Source organism: Trachypithecus francoisi, unplaced genomic scaffold (genome assembly GCF_009764315.1).
Source record: "Trachypithecus francoisi isolate TF-2019V2 unplaced genomic scaffold, Tfra_2.0 Lachesis_group7, whole genome shotgun sequence".
Taxonomy (NCBI): domain Eukaryota; kingdom Metazoa; phylum Chordata; class Mammalia; order Primates; family Cercopithecidae; genus Trachypithecus; species Trachypithecus francoisi.
The window spans coordinates 36,881,956-36,903,842 of record NW_022681472.1 but is presented as its reverse complement, the minus strand read 5'-3'; the positions used below and the strand labels follow the sequence as shown (position 1 = coordinate 36,903,842).

The window sequence follows — 21,887 nt, the reverse complement described above, 5'->3', positions numbered from 1 at the left end:
CACACACACACACACACACACACACAGAAAAATCAAAGAAACAATTTAATATCAGACAATGGTTTTGGAAAACAGTATTCCCTGCACGCCTATTTTAGCCTAATCTTCTAAAATCTTTCTTCACATCTGCAATAACTCCTGGGCAGTCAAAGTTCATAATGGTGACCTGGAGCGACCACAAGTCAAAAACCATTTTCTGGTTACTTTTCAATTGACAGGACATTCCATTTATTACGATAATTTAATTCCTGGTCCATCAGGGCTTACTATAATAAGAAAGGCAGTCAGAATTATACTTCTGGGATTCGTGAAAGCAAATAATCCTAGACAAAGAAAAACCTTTATGCCCAAAGATTTACTCTGTGACATTATATACAATAGCCGAAAAATTACAAACAAGCTAAATGCCTAAAATATAATCATGTTAAGTGCACGATGGTACATTTACTTGGTGGAATTCTGCTTTTTAGAATTATGTTCTTAATGTGCATATATAGTATAAGGGAAAAATTAAATGTGTTAAATTTAAAATCAGGGTATATAGCTGCAAATAGACAATTATTACAACTATGTAATATAAACAATTATAGAAAAATGCTGAAAAAATACATCAAATATTAATATTGTTTGGGTAGTGAAGCCATTTTTTTTTCTTTTTGGTAATTTCTAAGTATTCCTTAATGGAATCTAGTATCATTTTTACAAAATATTAACTAATTGCTTTGTTTTATTGATTGATTTAGAGACAGAGTCTTGCTCTGTCGCCCAGTCTGGAGTGAAATGGTGTTATCTTGGCTCACTGCAACATCCACCTCCTGGGCTCAAGCAATTCTTGGGCCTCAGCCTCCCGAGCAGCTAGGATTACAGGCACGTGCCACCATTGTATTTTTAGTAGAGACAGGTTTCTCCATGTTGGCTAGGCTGGTCTCAAACTCTTGGCGGCAAGTGATCCACCCAATTCAGCCTCCCAAAGTGCTTGGATGATAGGCGAGAGCCACCAAGCTTGACCTAATTATTTAATTTAAAAGACTATTTTGATGGACCAAACCTGCCCACTCAAACCACTGGGCTAATTTAGTCCAATGTATGTTAGAAGCTTCTGTGAGTAAGCCATCCTAAAAAGTCACTGTTAGATATTTGCTAAGCTCTTATCTCAGTTCAACAAGCTTTAGTGGAGCACCTATTGTGTGAGGTTTTTGTATTAGGTGTTGAGGTGAGAGAGAGAGAAGATGCAAAGAGAATAAGCAGTACCTCATGGAAGGGACTTCAGTCTCGACTTACATGGCTGCACATACCCTACTTGGTCCACTCGTGTGCAGCTTGTCTGTGTCAGATGCTCTAACAGAGATGAGACTAAAGGGCCACACAGGATTAAACGCCACTTGATAGCATGGGAAGCTGACATTTGAGTTGGGAGTTAAAGATTTTGAAGGGTAAAAATGTGAGGGAGAAACTCCAGAAAGATGAAAAAAGGCATTAAAATGCACACAGAGTAATGAGTTGTCTGCTGTGATGGGAACATTCAGTATGAGGTGGGGAAAGGCTTGGAAGGAGGCAAGTACAATTGCAGTAATGCATTTGTTGGCAGTGACATAAGAAACCTAAATAAACTTGTTCCTCTGCCAAGCTTTAAATATTATGTACTTAATTTATTCTGGAATACTCATATCCATAACTTGATTTCCCATAATTTAATCTCTTTTTTCAGTTCTAGATTTGCATAATTATAGTTACAATTATAACAGCATCAAATCTTTTTCCAGGATTTACCTGTGCCAGGCACTCTGCTAAGTGTGTTCTGTACATTATCTGAGATGAGCCTCATGAAAACGATAGGAGTTAGGTCCTTATCCCCGTTCTACAGATGAATAAACTGAGTCACAGAAATGTTAAACATTTTTTCCAAAATCACACAGGTGGTAAATAGGAATGAAAGGATGTAAAGGCCAAAACTAATCACATGGCATTAAATTAAAATTAATTCTCAGGGCTTGAGTCGACCGAACTAGTAGTGCCCTACCAATGTAGTTCAATAGGAAAGCCGCTAGATGGCAGAACCAGCCTAGCTTGCATAGAGTTGGGACTGGGCGCGGTCAAATCTTGGAAGCCAAGAGGTTTAGCAACGGTGACAAATAGCTGCCTTCCTTCAAACATAGCAGATTCAAATAGCAATAATAATGATTAAGCTTTAAAGGGACCTTTTTTTATTTTTTCAAGTCAAGAATCAAAAACAGCTAATCAAAATAATTCCCCAAATATTTGAAATCTATCATCGACAAAATAAAACTAAAGAGAATATATGCCTTTTCATTCCTTCCTTCACCGAGATGGGAGGGTGGGAGGCTGTAATCCTGGCCTTTTAAACTGTAGATATCTCTGGTTTCAAATGGCCATACATCTGTCTGCTACAGTGGTAAATCTAGAGTGGTAGACCTTGTTTTATTTACTACCTACCAGGGTAAGAGTGCTACTTACACCAGTAAAGGTCTGGTAATTGCCTACTTGGATTGACTTATACATTTCCCTTCATTCTGTTAAATTTTCAACTATTGAACTTAGGTTGAATAGGCACAAATCTTAAGTACAAATATTTATCATGTAGAAACAGTCCAAAAAATACATATATGAGGCAGGACCTAATTTTATCCTCTGTCATCTGTAATTTAGTTATTCAGATGGGTTGTAGCCAAAATTCAAACAAACTTTGCTCTAAGACCTAAAATAATCATTTCTGTTAATAGCACTGACAAAATTCACCCAACTTATAGGTATGAATAGATCACAGGGGCACTCCAACAATTCTTGGTTTAAAACACAGGCTGTACCCAAAGTCACAATATGTGGGGATCTCTGTGTAATTGAGGGCTTCATGATGGGAGCACTCTAAATATGTAAGGGATGCATCAGGCTGAGTCACAGCAAGTTCAGGTCACAATTTACTCACACAAACCATGGGAATCCTTGACTAGACATTTCCTGTTTCTTAGAGGGCGTATAACCCCGTGCCCCTTACTTGCCTCATGTGCTCCTTGCCCATCCCCCAGCCCTATTTAAAAGGGAAAAAAGTCCTAGCCAGAAAACATGTCGTTAAAGAACACAAAGAAGAATTTGTAGTTCCAAAATGTGAAATAAGAAGAACCATTCAGACATATGTGGAATGAAACAGAAAGTATGTCACCCATTGTTATTTTGCTAGAACATGCCTCAGAGGCTATTCCTTTAAATGGGAGCAAAAAGCCTCTCTTCTTCCTCCATCTTCCTCTGTTCTTCAAAAGGAAGAAGTGCTAATATCTTTGAATAGGATCCCAGAGTATTTATAGGAGATATATGTATTTATATGTGTGTACATTTACATATATAATCAGCTTTCTTGAGATATACTTAATATAAAGTAAAATCCACCAGTTTTATTTTGAATTTTTGATGAGCCTGGCCAAATGTATACTGTTGTGTGTCCACCACTTTTGTCACGAACATTTCTCATGACTTCAAAAATTGCACATTCCTTTGTGCAAACAATCTTCTAACTCTTTCCCCTCTCCCAGCTCCTGAAAATAAATACTCTGCTTTCTGTCACTCTAGTTTTTCTTTTTCTGTTATGTCTTATAAATGAAAGTACACTGGGAGTAGTCTTTTTTACCTGGCTTCCTTCATTCAATATAATGCTTTTTAAGATTCATCCACGATACTGTATATTTCGATGGAGTTTTTAATTGCTGAGTAATAGTCCATTGTGTGAATATACTACAATTTGGTTATCCCCTCACCAGCACTAAACATTTTTTTTATTCTAGTTTTTAGCTATTATGAATAAAGCTACAAGGAACATTCAAATACAAGTCTGTGTGAACACATGTTTTCATTTATCTTGGGTAAACTCCTAGGAGTGTGTGTGCTAGGTCATCTTGTAAGTATATGTTTAACTTCTTGAGAGCCTGCCCCATAGTTTATATAGAGATACACTTACTGGGTGTGGTTCTTCTTTCTAAATCCCCATGTCTAGAATAATAAAAGACCCAGGAGCCTCACCATATGGAAGGTGCCTGAGTCAATGCCCCATCGCTCTGCATTTCATGCATTTACTATAATTTGTATCATGTTGTTACCCAAAGAATAATAAGATTCCAAGATTTTATCTGAGCCTGAGAAGAGAAAGCTGTCAGATGATGCCACCTCTCCCACACACATCTCAGGCCAGGGGCCTCTTCTTACACTGGTGCGTTTTACCAGCAAACTTCCATTGTGATCTGAGGTGCCATCAGTGCTGATAATAAAGCTGTCCTTGGCTATTCTTTGTCGGGGTTTCTCTGCCTATGCTTCTCCCTCTGGAATGCCAAAGTGCAAGAGATGCTGGTAGCAAGACAACCTTCACCTGACTGAATCTCCTCACCAAATGCTCTCCAATTATACCCCATCTACCTTACTGGCCAACACCTGTGTGTAGTGTTACTGGTAGTAGTATTCCCTTGCTAAATATTACATGCTAATGTTGTGCGTTATTCTGCAATTCCAGAAGTCAGAATTTGGAATATCTCTTGACTGAATTTGGAATTTGGAAGTCAGAATTTGTACTATCTACAACTGAGAAGAGAAATTATCAATAAAATAAACATAGGGGAAGTTTTTGCCTTGATTATATTTAGTATGTATTTATTGAGCATCTACTAGGTACTAAGAAGTATTGTAAACACTGGGTATACAGCTGGGAACATGACAGAGTCTTCTTTTTATGGATCTTATTTATTTATTTATTTATTTATTTTTTGAGATGGAGTTTCGCTCCTGTTGCCCAGGCTGGAGTGCAATGGCGTGATCTCAGCTCACCGCAACCTCTGCCTCCCAGGTTCAAGCGATTCTCTTGCCTCAGCCTCCAGAGTAGCTGGGATTACAGGCATGTGCCACCATGCCTGGCTAATTTTCGTATTTTTAATAGAGACAGGGTTTCTCCATGTTAGTCAGGCTGGTCTTGAACTCCCAACCTCAGGTGATCCACCCACCTGGGCCTCCCAAAGTGCTGGGATTACAGGTGTGAGCCACCACGCCTCGCCAGATCTTATTTTGTAATAGCATGGGGATATATACCCAGTTCACCTATGAATGGGCAAACACGTGCACACACACGCATACATACATGCAAACATACACACCCACCAGGAAAAATATTAATGCTAGGCAAAGAACAAAACTAAGATGATGGCTGAGCAGGAATTTGTGGAAGCCTCTCTGAAGAAGCTGGCCAAATAAAGACCTGGGGCTGGGTGCCATGGCTCATGTCTGTAATCCCAGCACTTTGGGAGGCCGAGGCAGGAGGATTGCTTGAGCCCAGAAGTTTGAGACCATCCTGGACAACATAGCAAGACCTTGTCTCTACTAAAAATAAAAAAACAAAAGTATGCTGGCACATGCCTGAACCCCAACTACTAGGGAGGCTGAGGAGGGAGGATCACTTGAGCCCAGGAGTTAGAGGCTGCAGTGAACCGTGATCACATAACTGCACTTCAACCTGGATGACAGAACGAGACCCTGTTGCAAGAAGAAAAAAAAAAGGTCTAGGAAAATGCATTCTGACGCCAAGGAAGCAGGGAAGCAGCGGGGTCAAAGGTTCTAGGTTGAACTAACTCTGAAAAACAGAAAGGAAACTGCTGAGACAGAGCTTGGGGCTGAAGAGTGCTCACGAGGCATAGCAGGTAAGATTTCCTTGGCCAGAGTCAGGCCTTCAGATTAACGGCCATATATTCTGTCTCCAAACCCAAGGATTACATTACCTTGCCATTGAGCAATGTAGGACCTTAGAAGAGAATTAAAGAGACTGAGAGAATTAAACAGACTGAGTGAGGCTGAGAGTGAATTAATGAAAGTCTAATAAATATTTTTATGTTCAGTGAACAAAATAATGAAAGTGATCAAGATCACTTATCTTGCCTTCTAAAGATACCACCTTCCTCACTCCTCATTTAGCAACACTGCAAAATTTTATCCAGCCTCTTCATATTTGTAAAGATCTTCTTTCAGATTTATTTACATATCTATTTATTTGCTGTAGTGATGTAGTAGTTTATGAATTTTTGTTTGTTATGCCAAGTCTATGCTAATATATGCAAATTAGTGATTATATTTTTGAAAAGTTGTCTCTCTGAGTAGAACACAATATCAATATGTGATATTTAAGCACTAAATCACGACATAAACAGCAAGGAGAGCATTTCTTTTCATGAGATAGCAATGAGCACAACAAACCCAAAGGCAGAGTAGCAAGAGACGGGGGTGTGGCAGGCTGCTCAGGTTGGGCTGATTTCATTTTACAACTTGGAATTCCCAGCAATGTGCTCATATTTAATACAACCTTATCATGGCTTATATGGGTTACATAGAAGTAATTCTGCAAATCCTAAAATACTACAGTAGGGTATTTTGTGGATAGAAAGGGCTTACTTTATCGAAATTCTTAGTAAAGAAGTGTTACAATCAATGAATGTCACTTTAAAGGAATTCAAAATGAAAAATAATTGAGTCTATAAAATTTTAGGCATTCCTTATAAATCCTAAGTAATTATCATTATCGTTATTATCATAGGAATTTACTATGAATTTACATGGTCAAGCAGTAAACAATGAGTGGATTGTGTATCTACTATCTCATTTAATCTTCTCACCAATCTTATGCGAGTGGCCTATTTTAACAAATATAGAAATTGAGGCTTAGGCATATTAATTAACTTGTCCAATATCACACTTGCCAGTGATTCCATAGCTGGAGTTTTACTCCAAGTCTGTCAAAGTTCAGAGCCTTAGCTCTTAATATCACACGTACTGTCTCAGAAGGAGGATAAACCAGAAAAACAAAAATGGTCGTCTAAGGCAGGCAATTTCATAATGACTGTAACAGTTATTTTTAAAAAATTTCATCTTCTGAGTAAGCCGGAGATTCATTTCCCTATTTCTACTCACTCATTTATTCAACAAGTATTTACATGTCAGGCAGTGTTCTCTGCACTGAAAATAGGATAATAAATGAAACAAAATCTCTACCCTCCAGAAGCTTAAATTATAGTAGGGAAGATATATTAGTTTTCCAAAGCTGATGTAACAAATTACTACACACTGGGTGGTTTACAACAATAGAAATTTATTCCCTCACAGTTCTGGAGGCCAGAAGTTCAAAAGCAAGGTGTGGCTGGTAGGGCTGCTGATCCCTCTAAAGGCTCCAGGGGAGAGTCCTTCCTTCCCTCCTCCAGCTCCTGATGGCTGCAGGAGTTCCTTGGCTGTGGCTGCATTACTCTAAGCTCTGCCTCCTGCATGTGGCCTTCCCCACTCTGTCTTCTCCCCTCCATTCTCTTATCAGGACTTGGCGCTGGATATAGGATCCATCTGGGTAATCCAAGACGATCTTATCTCAAGATCCTTAACTTAAATACGTGGGCGAAAATCTTTTTTTCTGAATAAAGTTACAATCTCAGGCTCTGGGTATGACGTCATGGGGAAGGACTCCCTATGGAGCTGTCCACCTGCCCACTTTACATAAGAAAAAAGATGTCCACTGTGTTTGAGGCATCCTAGAATTCTGGATCTACTCACCATAGCAGTTATCATTTATTAAGGAATACACAGCAGGGAGAGCATTAAAGCAGCAGGTACAAAGCCCTGACAAAGGGCATGCTCCATGTGTTTGCAAAGAAGCAGGAAGGACAGCCCGTACAGCTGGAATGAAGTGGGCAATAAGGAAAGTGCCAGAAGATGAAGTCGCAGAGATCCAGGGACCACATCATGTACCATTACAGATCACAATAGACTACTCTAACTTGGGAAGTCACTGCAGAATTTAACTGAGGAGTGACATAATTTGAGAGGATTACTATGGCTTCTGCAAGGAAAACAGAATGTAGAAGGGCAAGTGCTTGAAGCAGGGAGACCAGTTAGGAAGCTATTGCAGTCATCAAAGCAAGACCTGATGGTGCTTAGTTTAGGCTTGCAGCAGTCAAGGTGGGAGAGTGCGTAGGTGAGAGAGATGTTTTAAAGGTATAGCCAACAAGATTTCCTGACAGATAGAGTACAAATGTGAGCCGATGAGAGAACATGGGGATGACTCTGAGGTTTTGGAGCTGATCCAGAAGGATAGAGCTGCCATTTACTGTGTTCCATAAAGGCAACCCTCATGTCAATATCCCATGGACACCTATAGTGACCACTATGCAGCCTTCACAGAGCCTCTGGATGAAGAATTCTGAAAGAGAAATAGCAGGGCTAAAAAAGATTTGTTGCCTCTATTCTTTGGGACATGCTCTCAGCATGCTTTCATCCTCCCACACAAAAGATTTTTTTTCTTTTTAAGTGTTGCCATCTACTCTATATTTGACACCTGTGTGGTTTTATTGTGTGTTTTTTTAAAAGTGTGCATTAGTGGTTTTTGTCTGCAGAACAGGTTTACAAAAAGCAGGAACTATTGCTATTTGAGTATGCACTGTCTTCTTAGATATCTTATGCAATGAATTAGGAGCTTAAGTATTGTTTGATAACTGATCACATCACCATTTTGATGTAGCCAAAAAAAAAACAGTCTTCAAATAAAAAGTCCTTCTGTAGGTAGCCTGCCTTGCCCAGAGTGTGAGCCCTCAAGAAACAGAAGGATTCTACATATTATCGGGACTCCTTTAGTATGAAGAGAAGATTCTTGAAGTGATCATAGAAGATAATTCCACCTCTATTCTCAGAAAGTGCAAATTTCTTGGAGAAAAAAACTAAGCCCCATGTATGTTTTAGCATACAAAGAATCCTTTTCTCCCTCTTCCTAGCCATTAAACAGATGCCGTTTACAAATAAGTGATTGCTATGGTTTGAATGTTTGTCCCCTCGAAAACTCATGTTGAAATGTAATTGTCATTGTAACAGTATCTGGAGGTAGGATTTTAAAGAGGTGATTAGCATGAGGGCTTCACCCTCATGCCTGGGATTAGTGCCCTTATAAAAGGGTGAATCCTTCCCCACTTTTGCTCTCCTTTGGCTCTTCTGCCACGCAGAGACCAGTGTTTCTTCCCTCGAGAGGATGCAGCGTTTAAGGCGCCATCTTGGAAGCAAAGACTGGGCACTTACCAGACAAAGAACCTGCCGTCACCTTCTTGTTAGACTTCCTAGCTTCCAGAACTGACATAAATAAATCTCTGTTCTTTGTGATTTACCCAGTCTCAGGTGTTCCGCTATAGCAACGCAAAGTGGGCTGAGACAGTGATGACAGCCCTTTTCTTGGTGCTAAATAAAAGTATCTTTTAGATTGCAACAGAAGAAAGTTATTCAAGAAAAATATTAACAGGCAAATTCATTCAGACCCCTAATCTACAACGTTCCTTAGCCATAGGTATAGACAAATACATGATAATTTTTTTAAAAATATGAAACAGCTCTATTTCTTTTTGGATACAGGTCTGAGCAGGACATGGGTTCTTAGCTTGTTATCCTTTGGGCTGGCTCAGGACAAGGAACAGGATCTGGATAGTAGCACCAAATTCTCTTGAGCAAAGGTTTATGAACTACCTAATAAGACAAGGTATCCAATATTCAAAGATGAAAATTTGGTCCTGCTCCCCGGTGGACAGTAGGCATCAAAACTAGATTGACTTCCTATTTTCCACCTGTGCTACATAGAGTAGGCTTACTGCTTTACAAACAAACACAAAATGTGCATTCAGTTTTCTAACGTTGCAGTCCAATGTTGAGTTTCCTTTCCAGGTAGCTTTCTACCACATCTTTCATGGACTGAGGCTTCTTCCATTGTGGCTCCTCCCTTCTCCTGATCTTCTTGTCCTCTCCAGTAAATCACAAGAGGAAAAGGGGCACATGTAGACTTGTGGGCAAGTTTTTATGAGACAGTCTTAGAGAAGAAACACATTTCTTCCCACATTCCATTAGCTAACTCAGTCACGTGGCCACAGTGAACAGGAATGGAGGGTGGGAAAAGTTGACAGTTGTGTGCCTAGGAAGAAAAGGAAATGAGTCATGGAGGACACATCACAGATGGGACACTGGTTGTTATTTCCAAATATGAAAATCAGTCAGGTACAGTGGCTCACAGCTATAATCCCAGCACTTTGGGAAGCCGAGGCAGGAGACTTTCTTGAGCCCAAGAGTTTGTGACTAGCCTGGGCAACACTGTGAGACCCTGACTCTACAAAAAATAACAATTAAAAAAAATAGCTCAGTATAGTGGTGTGGGCCAGTAGTCCCAGCTACTTGGAAGGCTGAACCCAGGAAGTCAAGGCTGCAGTCAACCATGATTATGCCCCTGCACTCTAGCCTGAGTGACAGAGTGAGACCCTGTCTCAAAATAAAAATAAAAAAAAAATCAGAAAACATGGAAATCTGTTGGTGGCAGAATCTTCATGGACTTGCCAAGATTTTACATATTACTATTGCCTTTGTTGTTTTAATATTTATAAGGAAACATCACCCAGCCAAAGAAAATAAATAGAAACAAAAAACTATCTTGAGATGTTCATAAAAAGCTTTGAAAAAAATCTTCAAAATAGAATCTTTGAATTCTTTTTTCAGTTCCTCGTCATTTATTATGTTAAGAAAAAGTCAAGCATCCCTTATTTCTTATTTTTAAAATATTAATTTTCAGGAGGCTTCCATTTCTGGATTCTATATAAGCCCAATATCTCCAGTTTTTGCTGGCTCTCTACTCTTCACAGGGAATCAGTCTTCCTGGAAGAGAAAAAACAGAAGTACCTATAAATGTAGTGTGATGAAGGAAGAAATTCATCAACAAGATTATCCTAAGTGACTCTAGGCAAGGAAAGAAGATGGTGGATAGGAGATAAGGCTAATGTGTAACTCCCACACGTATGGACAGAACAGCATGTAGAGACTCACACCATGAACTTTTGCTCAAAGAACCACCACAGGAATATACCGTAAAATACAAACAAATTCACAGATCCTTTGAAAGAAGCGGCATGCTGCTGCAAATTACATGACACAGGGAAAAACTGTGAGTTCCCAAAGTGTGAGAGGGGGAAACTCTGCCTCTGAACACACATCCTCACTGGGGAACCTGAAAATCCAGATCACAGGAGAAAGAGTTAAACTCATCTAGAGCTAAAAAGGATTTAGGGAGCCACACGAAACATAAAAGTAGAAGCAGCTGCAGAAAGAACCTTGTAGGCAGTCCCAGTCCCCAGCTCAAGCCCAGGGAAGCCATCCCTGACTAGATTTCACAGGGGCCCTTGGGGCAGGAAGCCAACAGAATTTGGGAGGAGTCCCAGGTGAAAGAAGCTCTCAATTGAGCTTCCTAATAATTTTTGAATAGGCACAAATTTTCTTGAGCAGAATCCAGGGGGTGAACGAGAACTGCTACATATACAAGCACAGGAGCTACTGCTGACATCATGGGCAGACAGGGAGGGGCAAGGCCCAAAAGTCATGCCTGCTTCCTCAGTGAGGAAGCATATAGCCTGGAGCAAGGTCTGAGTCCCATGCCCAGGCTGCCTGGATCTAAACTTCGTGCTGTTAGTGGGACTGTGAGGGAGTGAGACCAGCTTCACCAACTGTGTGGGAGCTGGGTGAGGTCTATTGCTACCAGCTTTCCCCCACTTCCTTAGTGAACTATATGGCCCAGCAGAGACAGTCGTAAACCCTTCTGGAACATAATCCAATTGACCTGAGAACCACCTTCCCATCCCCCACAGTGGTTGCAGCAAGCCCTGCACAAGGACAGTCTAAGCTCAGACCCAACTAACGCTGACCCCACCCAGTGATATTTCCCTATCCACCTAGTAGCCAAACACAAAAGACATAAACTCTTAGGAGCTGTACAGCCCCTCCCATTGAGAAACCCAAATACTTACCCTGCCCAATTTAGGGCAAGCTTACATCCCCCTTCTACTACCACAGCTGGTGCTTTCTTGAAAGCGCCACCTCCTGGCTGGAGGCCAACCAACTCAGGTCATTACAACAACTCATAACAGAATAACCCTGCTCCCAGAAAGGAGAAAACTACAGCTAATTCCACTGCCTGCAGCATCCTGGATCATCAGAGGTCCTGAGTCTGTCCACATGACTACTTCACTGCTGGCATAGCCAGTATTCAAGAAAGCCAGCACACTAAACATATCTACAACCAAGGACTCACACAGAGTTTACTTCAGTTTCCTGCCACCTCCGCCAGAGCAAGTGCTGGTATCCAGGGCACATCTGAAGACAGATCACATCACAGGACTCTTTGCAGACATTCCCCAGCACTAGCCCAGAGCCTAGTAACCTCATTGGGTGACTACACCCAGAAGAGCAATAACAATCACTGCAGTCTGGCTCTCAGGAAACCCCATCCCTAGGGGAAGTGGAAGAGCACAATATCAAAGGGTCACCCCATGGGACATAGGAATCTGAACAGCAGCCCTTGAATTCCAGATCTTTCCACTGAAATAGTCTGAGAAGAAACCAGGAAAGTAATTCTGGTAGTATGACAAAACAAGGTTTTATAACATCCCCCAAAAGATTACACTAGCTCCTGAGCAATGGATCCAAACCGAAAAGAAAGCTCTGAATTGCCAGATAAAGAATTCAGAAGGTTGATTATTAAGATACTCAAGGAGATACTAGAGAAAAGTGAAAAACAACTTAAATACATTTTAAAACAATACAGTATATGGATGAAAAATTATCCAGAGAATTAGATATCATAAAGAAAAAACAATCACAACTTCTGGAAATGAAGAACCTATTTAGAGATATATAAAATGCACTGAAAAGTTTCAACAATAGGCTAGACAAAACAGAAGAAAGAACTTCAGAGCTTGAAGACCAGACTTTCAAATTAACCCAATCCAACAAAGACAACGAAAAAAGAATTTTAAAAAATGAACAAAGCCTCCAAGAAATTTGGGATTACATTAAATGACTAAACTTAAAATAATTGGTGTTTCTGAGGAAGAAGAGAAACCTAAAAGTTTGGAAAACTTATTTGAGGATATAATTGAGAAAAACTTCCTGGCCTTGTTAGAGACCTAGACATCCAAATAAAAGAAGCTCAAAGAACACCTAGCAAATTAATCACAAAAAGATCATCACCTAGGATAGGAGTCATCAGGTTAACTAAAGTCAAGGCAAATGAAAGAACGTTGAGAGTTGTGAGGCAAAAGCATCAGGCAATCTATAAAGGAAAACCTATCAGATAAGTAGCAGACTTCTCAGTAAAAACCCTACAAGCCAGAAGGGATTGGGGTCCTATCTTTAGCCTCCTCAAACATAATAATTGTCAGCCAAGAATTTTGTATCTAGTAACACTAAGCTTTATAAACGAAGGAGAAAGAAAATCTTTTTCAGACAAACAAATGCTGAGAGAATTCACCACTATCAAGCCAACACTACAAGAAATGCTAAAAGGCATTCTAAATCTTGAAACAAAACCTTGAAATACACCAAAATAGAGTCTTTTTTTTTTTTTTTTTTGAGACAGAGTCTCACTCTGCCACCCAGGCTGGAGTGCAGTGGTGTGATCTCAGCTCACTGCAACCTCCGCCTCCTGGATTCAAGTGATTCTCGTGCCTCAGCCTCCTGAGTAGTCGGGGCTACAGGCACTCAGCACCATGCCCAGCTGATTTTTTTTTGTATTTTTAGTAGAGCCTATAAAACAATAATACAATGAAAAAAAGGTATTCAGGCAATCAGGCAACAACTAGCATGATAAATAAAACAATACCTCACACATCAATACTAACATTAAATGTAAATGGCCTAAATGCTCCACTTAAAAGATACAGAATGGGTTAAAAATCCACAAACCAAGTATCTGCTGTCTTCAAGAGACTCAAGTAACACATAAAGGCTCACATAAACTTAAGGTAAAAAGGTGAAAAAAGATATTCCATGCAAATGGATACCAAAATCCAGCAAGAGTAGCTATTCTTATATCAGACAAAACAGACTTTAAAGCAACAGCAGTTAAAAATGACCAAGAGGGACATTATATAATAATAAAAGGACTAGTCTAACAGGAAAATATCACAATCCTAAATATATATGCGCCTAAAGCTGGAGCTCCCAAATTTGTAAAACAATTACTACTGGACCTAAGAAATGGCATAGATGTCAACACAATAATAGTGGAGGACTTCAATAGTCCACAGACAGCACTGGACAGATCACCAAGACAGAAAGTCAACGAAGAAACAATGGAGTTAAACTATACCCTACAACAAATGGACTTAGCAGATATTTACAGAACATTCTACTCAACAACTGCAGAATACACATTTTTTTCATCAGCACATGAAATCTTTTCCAAGATAGATCATATGATAGGCCACAAAACAAGTCTCAATAAATTTAAGAAAATAAAAAATATATCAAGTACCCTCTCTGACCACAGTGGATTAAAACTGGAAATTAACTCCAAAATGAACACTTAAAACTATACAAATACATGGAAATTAAATAATCTGCTCTTGAAATATCTTTAGGTCAATAATGAAATCAATATGGAAATTTAAAAATTCTTTGAACTGAATGATAGTAGTGACATAGCTTATCAAAACCTCTGGGATATGGCAAAAGTGATGCTAAGAGGAAAGTTCATAACATTAAAGGAATACATCAAAAAGTCTAATAAAGCATAAATACACAATCTAAGGTCACACTTCAAGGAACTAGAGAAACAAGAACAAACCAAATCCAAACCCAGCAGAAGAAAAGAAATAACAAAGATCAGAGCAGAACTAAATGAAACTGAAACAAACAAACAAAAAATATACACAAGATAAATAAAGCAAAAAGCTGGTTCTTTGAAAGGATAAACAAAATTGATAGAGCATTAGAGAGATTAAGAAAAGAAGAAAGGAGATCCAAACAAACTCAATTAGAAATGAAATGGGAGATACTATAACTGATATCACAGAAATACAAAAGATCATTCAAGTCTACTATGAACACTTTTATGTGCACAACCCAGAAAATCTAGAGATGGATAAATTATTGGAAATATATGGCCCTCCTAGATTAAATCAGGAAGAAATAGGAACTCTGAACAGACCAATAACAAGTGGCTAGATTGAAACAGTAATTTTTTTAAGATTGCCAAGAGAAAAAGTTCAGGACCAGGTGGATTCACAGCTGAATTCTACCAGACATTCAAAGAAGAATTGGTACCAATCTTACTGAAACTATTCCAAAAGAAGGAATCCTCCTGAAATCATTCTATGAAGCCAGTATTTACCCTAATACCAAAACCAAAAGAGGACATAACAAAAAAGAAAACTACAGACCAATATTCTTGAGGCAAATAGATGTAAATATTCTCAACAAAATAGTAGCTAACTGAATCCAACAGCATATCAAAAAGATAGTCCACTATGTTCAAGTAGGTTTCATACTAGGGATGCAGAGATGCTTTAACACATGCAAGTCAATGAATGTGATACCTCACATAAACAGAATTAAAAACAAAAATCACTTGATAATCTCAATAGATGCAGAAAAGGCATTTGACAAAATCCAGCATCCTTTATGATTAAAACCCTCAGCAGGGCTAGGTGCAGTGGCTCACACCTGTAATCACAGTACTTTGGGAAGCCAAGGTAGTGGATCACCTGAGGTCAGGAGTTCAAGACCAGCCTGGCCAACATGCTGAAATCCTGCCTATACGAAAATTGCAAAAATTAGCTGGGCATGGTGGTGGGCATCTGTAATCCCAGCTTCTCAGGAGGCTGAGGCAGAAGAATCACTTGAGCCTAGGAGACAGAGGTTGCAGTGAACTGAGATCACTTCCCCTGCACATCAGCCTGGGTGACAGAGTGAGACTCCATCTCAAAAAATAAACAAAGCCTTCAGCAAAATTGGCATAGAAGGGACATACCTCAAGGTAATAAAAGCCATATATGACAAACCCACAGCTAACATCATACTGAATGGGAAAAAGTTGAAAGCATTCCTCCTGAGAACTGGAACAAGATAAGGATGCCAACTTTCACCACTGCTGTTCAACACGTACCGGAAGTCATAGCCAGAGCAATCAGACCAGAGAACGAAAGAAAGGTCATCCAAATAAGTAAAAAAGAAGTCAAACTGTTGCTGATCACCAATGATACGATCATATACTTTAACCCTGAAGACTCATCCAAAATCCTCCTAGATCTGATCAATGAATTCAGTAAAGTTTCAGGATACAAAATCAATGTACACAAATCAGTAGCACTGCTATACGCCAACAGTGACCAAGCTGAGAATCAAATCAAGAACTCAATCCCCTTCACAACAGCTGCAAAAAATAAAATACTTAGGAATATACCTAACCAAGGAGTGAAAGGCCTCTACAAGAAAAAACTACAAAACACTGCTGAAATAAATCATAGATGACACAAATGGAAACACATCTCATGCTCATGGATAGGTAAAATCAGTATTGTAAAACTGACCATACTACCAAAAGCAATCTATGGATTCGATGTAATTCCCATCAAAATACCATCATTCTTCACAGAACTAGAAAAAAAATCCTGAAATTTATATGGAACCAAAAAAGAGCCCACATAGCCAAAACAAGACTAAGCAAAAAGAACAAATCTGGGAGAATCACATTACCCAACTTCAAATTATAACACGAGGCTATAGTTGCCAAAACAGCATGGTAGTGATAGAAAAATAGGCACACAGACCAATGGAACAGAATAAAGATCCCAGAAATAAAGCCAAATACTTACAGCCAACTGATCTTCAGCAAAGCAAACAAAAACATGAAGTGGGGAAAGGACACCCTATTCAACAAATGATGCTGGGATAATTGGCAAGCCACGTGTAGAAGAATGAAACTGGATCCTCATCTCTCACCTTATACAAAAATCAACTCAAGATGGATCAAAGACTTAAATCTAAGACCTGAAACCCTAAAAATTCTAGAAGATAACTTTGCAAAAACTCTTCTAAACATTGGCTTAGGCAAAGAGTTCATGATCAAACACCCCAAAACAAATGCAACAAAAACAGAAATAAATAGATGGGACCTAATTAAACTAAAAAGCTTTTCTACAGCAAAAGACATAATCAGTAAAGTAAATAGACAACCCACCAAGAGGGAGAAAATTTCACAATCTATGCATCCAACAAAAACTAATATTCAGAATCTGCAAGGAACTCAAATCAGCAAGAAAAAACAAATAATCCCTTCAAAAAGTGGGCAAAGCACATGAACAGACAATTCTCAAAAGAAGATATGCAAGTGTCCAACAAACATATGAAAAAATGTTCAACATTACTAGTTATCAGGTAAATGTAAATCAAAACCACAGTAAGATACCACTTTACTCCTGCAAGAATGGCCATAATAAAAAAATGACAGATGTTGGTGTGGATGTGGTGAAAAGGGAACACTTTTACACTGCTGGTGGGAATGTAAAGTAGTACAATCACTATGGAAAACAGTTTGGAGATTCCTTGAAGAACTAAAAGAAGCACCATTTGATTCAGCAATCTCACTACTGAGTGTCTACCCAGAGAAAAAGAAGTCACTGTATAAAAAAAAAAAAGCCTTGCACACACATTTTTATAGCAATACAATTCCAAAAATATAGAAGTAGTCTAAATGCCCATCAACCAACGAGTGGATAAAGAAAATCATATGCGGCCGGGCGCGGTGGCTCAAGCCTGTAATCCCAGCACTTTGGGAGGCCGAGACGGGTGGATCACGAGGTCAGGAGTTCGAGACCATCCTGGCTAACACGGTGAAACCCCGTCTCTACTAAAAAATACAAAAAGCTAGCCGGGCGAGGTGGCTGGCGCCTGTAGTCCCAGCTACTCGGGAGGCTGAGGCAGGAGAATGGGATAAACCCGGGAGGCGAAGCTTGCAGTGAGCTGAGATCTGGCCACTGCACTCCAGCCCGGGTGACAGAGCGAGACTCCGTCTCAAAAAAAAAAAAAAAAAAAGAAAATGTCATATGCATATTATTCATTTATATATATTTATATAAATAATTATAATAATTTAAATAAATAATTATAAATAAATATATATAAATAATATTTATATATATATATAAATATATATAAATAAATATATATAAATTAATATATAAATATATATAAATAAATTATATATATACACACATCATGGAATACTACTCAACCATAAATAGGAATGACAAAATGGCATTTGCAGCAACCTGGATACCACTATTCTAAGTGAAGTAACTCAGGAATGGAAAACCAAACATCGTTCGTTCTCACTTATAAGTGGGAGCTAAGCTATGAGGACACAGAGGTATAAGAATGATATAATGGACTTTGGGGACATGGGGGAGGGGAGAGGAAGAGGGGGTGAGGGATAAAAGACTGCACATTAGATACGGTGTACATTGCTCAGATGACGGGTGCACCAACATCTCAGAAATCAACACTAAAGAACTTATCCATGTAACCAAACACCACCTGTTCCCCAAAAGCTATTGAAATAAAAAAATAAAAAGCAATAATATGCCTGCAGTGAAAAGTTACCTTTGTAACCAGACCACCTGAGACAGGTTACAACCAAGATAGTCAGCTGAACAACTTTAAAAAGACCTCAGGCTTCATTATAATCTCATTTCCATGCTAAATGACACTCTCACCAGTGCCATGACAGTTGATAATTGTCATGACAATGACCGGAAGAAACTATAAAGGACAGACAGGAAGGTGGCACTCTGGTTCTGAGAAATTCACCACCTATTTCCACGAAAGACATAAATATTTCTCCTCTCACTTTTAATGTCCAACCCCTTCATTAGAGAAACCCTATATTGTAACGCCCTCAGTAGTTGAGAAGTTGATTTGTGAGCCATGCTTTTTCTTCTCTGCTCTTTGGCCATCCAATAAAGCATTCTCGGCTTGATGCTCAAAAAGAAAAAAAGAAAAAAAAGTTTTTAAAACTATGACTGCAGAGAAAAACTACTGGCTATAAGTTAAATGAAGAATAATATGCTTTTCATAACTGTACTGGTTTTTGTTCACAAATTTCTGTAGATAACCTTAAGATTAAAGAAAAATTCGGCTGGGCGTGGTGGCTCACGCCTGTAATCCCAGCACTTTGGGAGGCTGAGGCGGGCGGATCACAAGGTCAGGAGATCGAGACCACGGTGAAACCCCGTCTCTACTGAAAATACAAAAATTTAGCCGGGCACGGTGGCGGGTGTCTGTAGTCCCAGCTACTCAGGAGGCTGAGGCAGGAGAATGGCATGATCCCGGGAGACCGAGCTTGCAGTGAGCTGAGATCGCGCCACTGCACTCCAGCCAGGGGGACAGAGTGAGACTCTGTCTCAAAAAGAAAAAAAAAAGGAAAAAGAAAAATTCATTTCAAAGATCTTGATTATGAATTGTAGTTGGATAATAAAATTCCTTAATTTTTTAGTATTAAATAGGAGGTATTTGGCTGGTAGTGGTGGCTCACACCTGTAATCCCAGCTCTTTGGGAAGTCGAGGTGGGTGGATGGTTTGAGCTCAGGAGTTCAAGACCAGCCTGGGTAATATGGTGAAACCCCATCCCTACAAAAAGTTAGCCAGGTGTGATAGTGCACGCCTGTAGTCCCAGCTACTCGGGAGGCTAAGGAGGGAGGATCACTTGAGCCTGGGAGGTCGAGGCTGCAGTGAGCTGAGATCATGCCACTGCACTCCAGTCTGGGCAACAGAGTGAAATCATGTCTCAAAAAACAGAACAAAACAAAAAACAAAAACAAAAAATCTCTCTACTAAAAAATACAAAAAACTAGCCAGGCGAGGTGGCAGGTGTCTGTAGTCCCAGCTACTCGGGAGGCTGAGGCCGGAGAATGGCATAAACCCGGGAGGCAGAGCTTGCAGTGAGCTGAGATCCGGCCACTGCACTCCAGCCTGGGTGACAGAGCGAGACTCCGTCTCAAAAAAAAAAAAAAAAAAACAGCATGTCCTCATATTCAAGAATATTGAAAATGAAAGCGTCATTCCTGGTCTAGAGAAGAAGTAAAAGTAAAAAGTCCATTGTAGTGCAATTCCACTTAAGAGTGAAAGCCACACATGAGCACACACCAGCACGCACACAGACATGAGCAGAGTCTGACACCACCTCCACACCCGGGTTCCTCCGAGTAAGTCGCCCTTTGTGACTATGTCCATAATATGTTTAGGCCCATGCTTTCCACTTGTCGCTATCACCCAGTGATATATTTCAGAATAAAATCAACACCAGCCATCCTGCCTAAAGTCAATAGCTATACTTTAGGACAGTTCTATTAGGTTGGTGCAAAAGTAACAGCAAGGGACAAAGATGAAAGAAGCCAAACCGGTGTATTTGAATCCAGAAGGTACATTTTGAAACCCAGTGCAGTGCTACAGTTCCCTCGGGTATTTCTTCCTTTATAACCAAAGGAGGCAGCTCATCCTTGAGTGGTCCCACAGAACTGTGCACTGAACAATAGTACTTATACAAATAGTAAACTGTGATACAACAATTGTCTACGAACTTGCTATTCAAAACATGGTTCCTCTCTCCAAACAGCTTCAGCATCACCTGAGGGCTCATTAAAAACAAAGAATCAATCTCTGGGCCACTCCGGAATGACTGAATTGAAATTCCAGTTTTAACAGGATCTCCAGGTGACTTTTAAGCTCATCAAATCTGGGAAGCACTGTTCTGTAGGGTTCTGGGTCTTCATTGCTGCCATCTCATCTCCTATTGATTTCTTAACACAATCATCATGTGAAACTCAATTGAGTTTTGTTGCTATCTCTTTATTAGTCTCACTAGGAGGAAGAAGTCAGTAGTCATGAAATCCAATTTAATTAAATGGGCCTGTTAATTAGGACACAAATGCTTCATCTTGAATTAATCCAGTTGATTACTTGGTTGGAGAAAATTTACTGAGTGTACAAAGGATATAATATGATGAGGTGGAGGGACAAAGCCACTAATCCTGATTTTCATCAAAATCTGCTTATACTAAATACATGCAAGTTTATCTGTTAATTTCAATAAATAAATTTGAAAAAAGAAAATATCTACTTGTAATAAATATTTTAAAATCTTTTCCAATAATCATAGTCAGCAAAATGAAATTTTATCTTGTTGCTCAAAATTCACTCAGTTATTAAAGTTATGAGAGCAAAATTACAAACAATTACAGCATGCTTATTTATTTATTTGATTGCCAAAGCCTACAGCAAGCATAGGAAATACCATTTTCAAAAGGAATTAATAGAAACTCAACCAAGTCCATATGCATTTATGCAAGTCAATTTAATTTATTAATGTCAAAGATTATCAAAATACATTTGAAATGGTTTTATTTTTTATTGTGACATTTTATAGAGAGCATTATTCAAAAATTATTGGCATACTTTATTTGGCAAAGGGTACAACTGAAACTCTTATCCTTGAGAGCTCTTTTATACTCTAGAAATATAAGCCTAAGGCAATACTACAATTAATATAAGTGGACTCTACTCTTTAAAAAATGTGAGATCAATTATTCTCATGACGGATGAAATCCCACATGACCTTAAGTATTCCCACAATATATCAAGGACATTTTTTCTATGGGAAGTGCCAAGAACTTATTCAAGAATGCTTTATGAAAAAGAGAATTTTCCCATAGTGGAACAGAGGAAATGCATGTTGAAAGGCAAGCACTAATATGTAATAGGAAGCATGTGACCTATTTAATTATGTGCCCTTGGGACATGCAATGTGTTTGCAAAGGAACGAAGGCCTTAAAGGTCATATTTGAGGAGCACAAATCAGATGTAAGAAGGAAGACGAAGGAATCCTGGCTGCGTGGCATCTTAATGAGATGAAACATCCTGTCACATCTTCACAGTTTATGGCTATTGACTGCGATCACAAAACCCCAAGAGAAGCAGCAGAAATGCTTATTAAAATAGTGGGAAGCATACTGCATTTACAA

General features: G+C 39.2%; 1 long non-coding RNA gene across 2 annotated transcripts in view; it reads right to left on the bottom strand.

Moving 5' to 3' along the window:
- Positions 1–10,417: 10,417 nt before the first annotated feature.
- Positions 10,418–21,887, bottom strand: part of LOC117079201 — a 78,083-nt gene continuing 66,613 nt past the window's right edge. For both annotated transcript variants that reach the window (XR_004435312.1, XR_004435311.1), the window contains one exon: positions 10,418–10,695. This is a non-coding gene — a long non-coding RNA (uncharacterized LOC117079201). The remainder of the gene's footprint in view (positions 10,696–21,887) is intronic.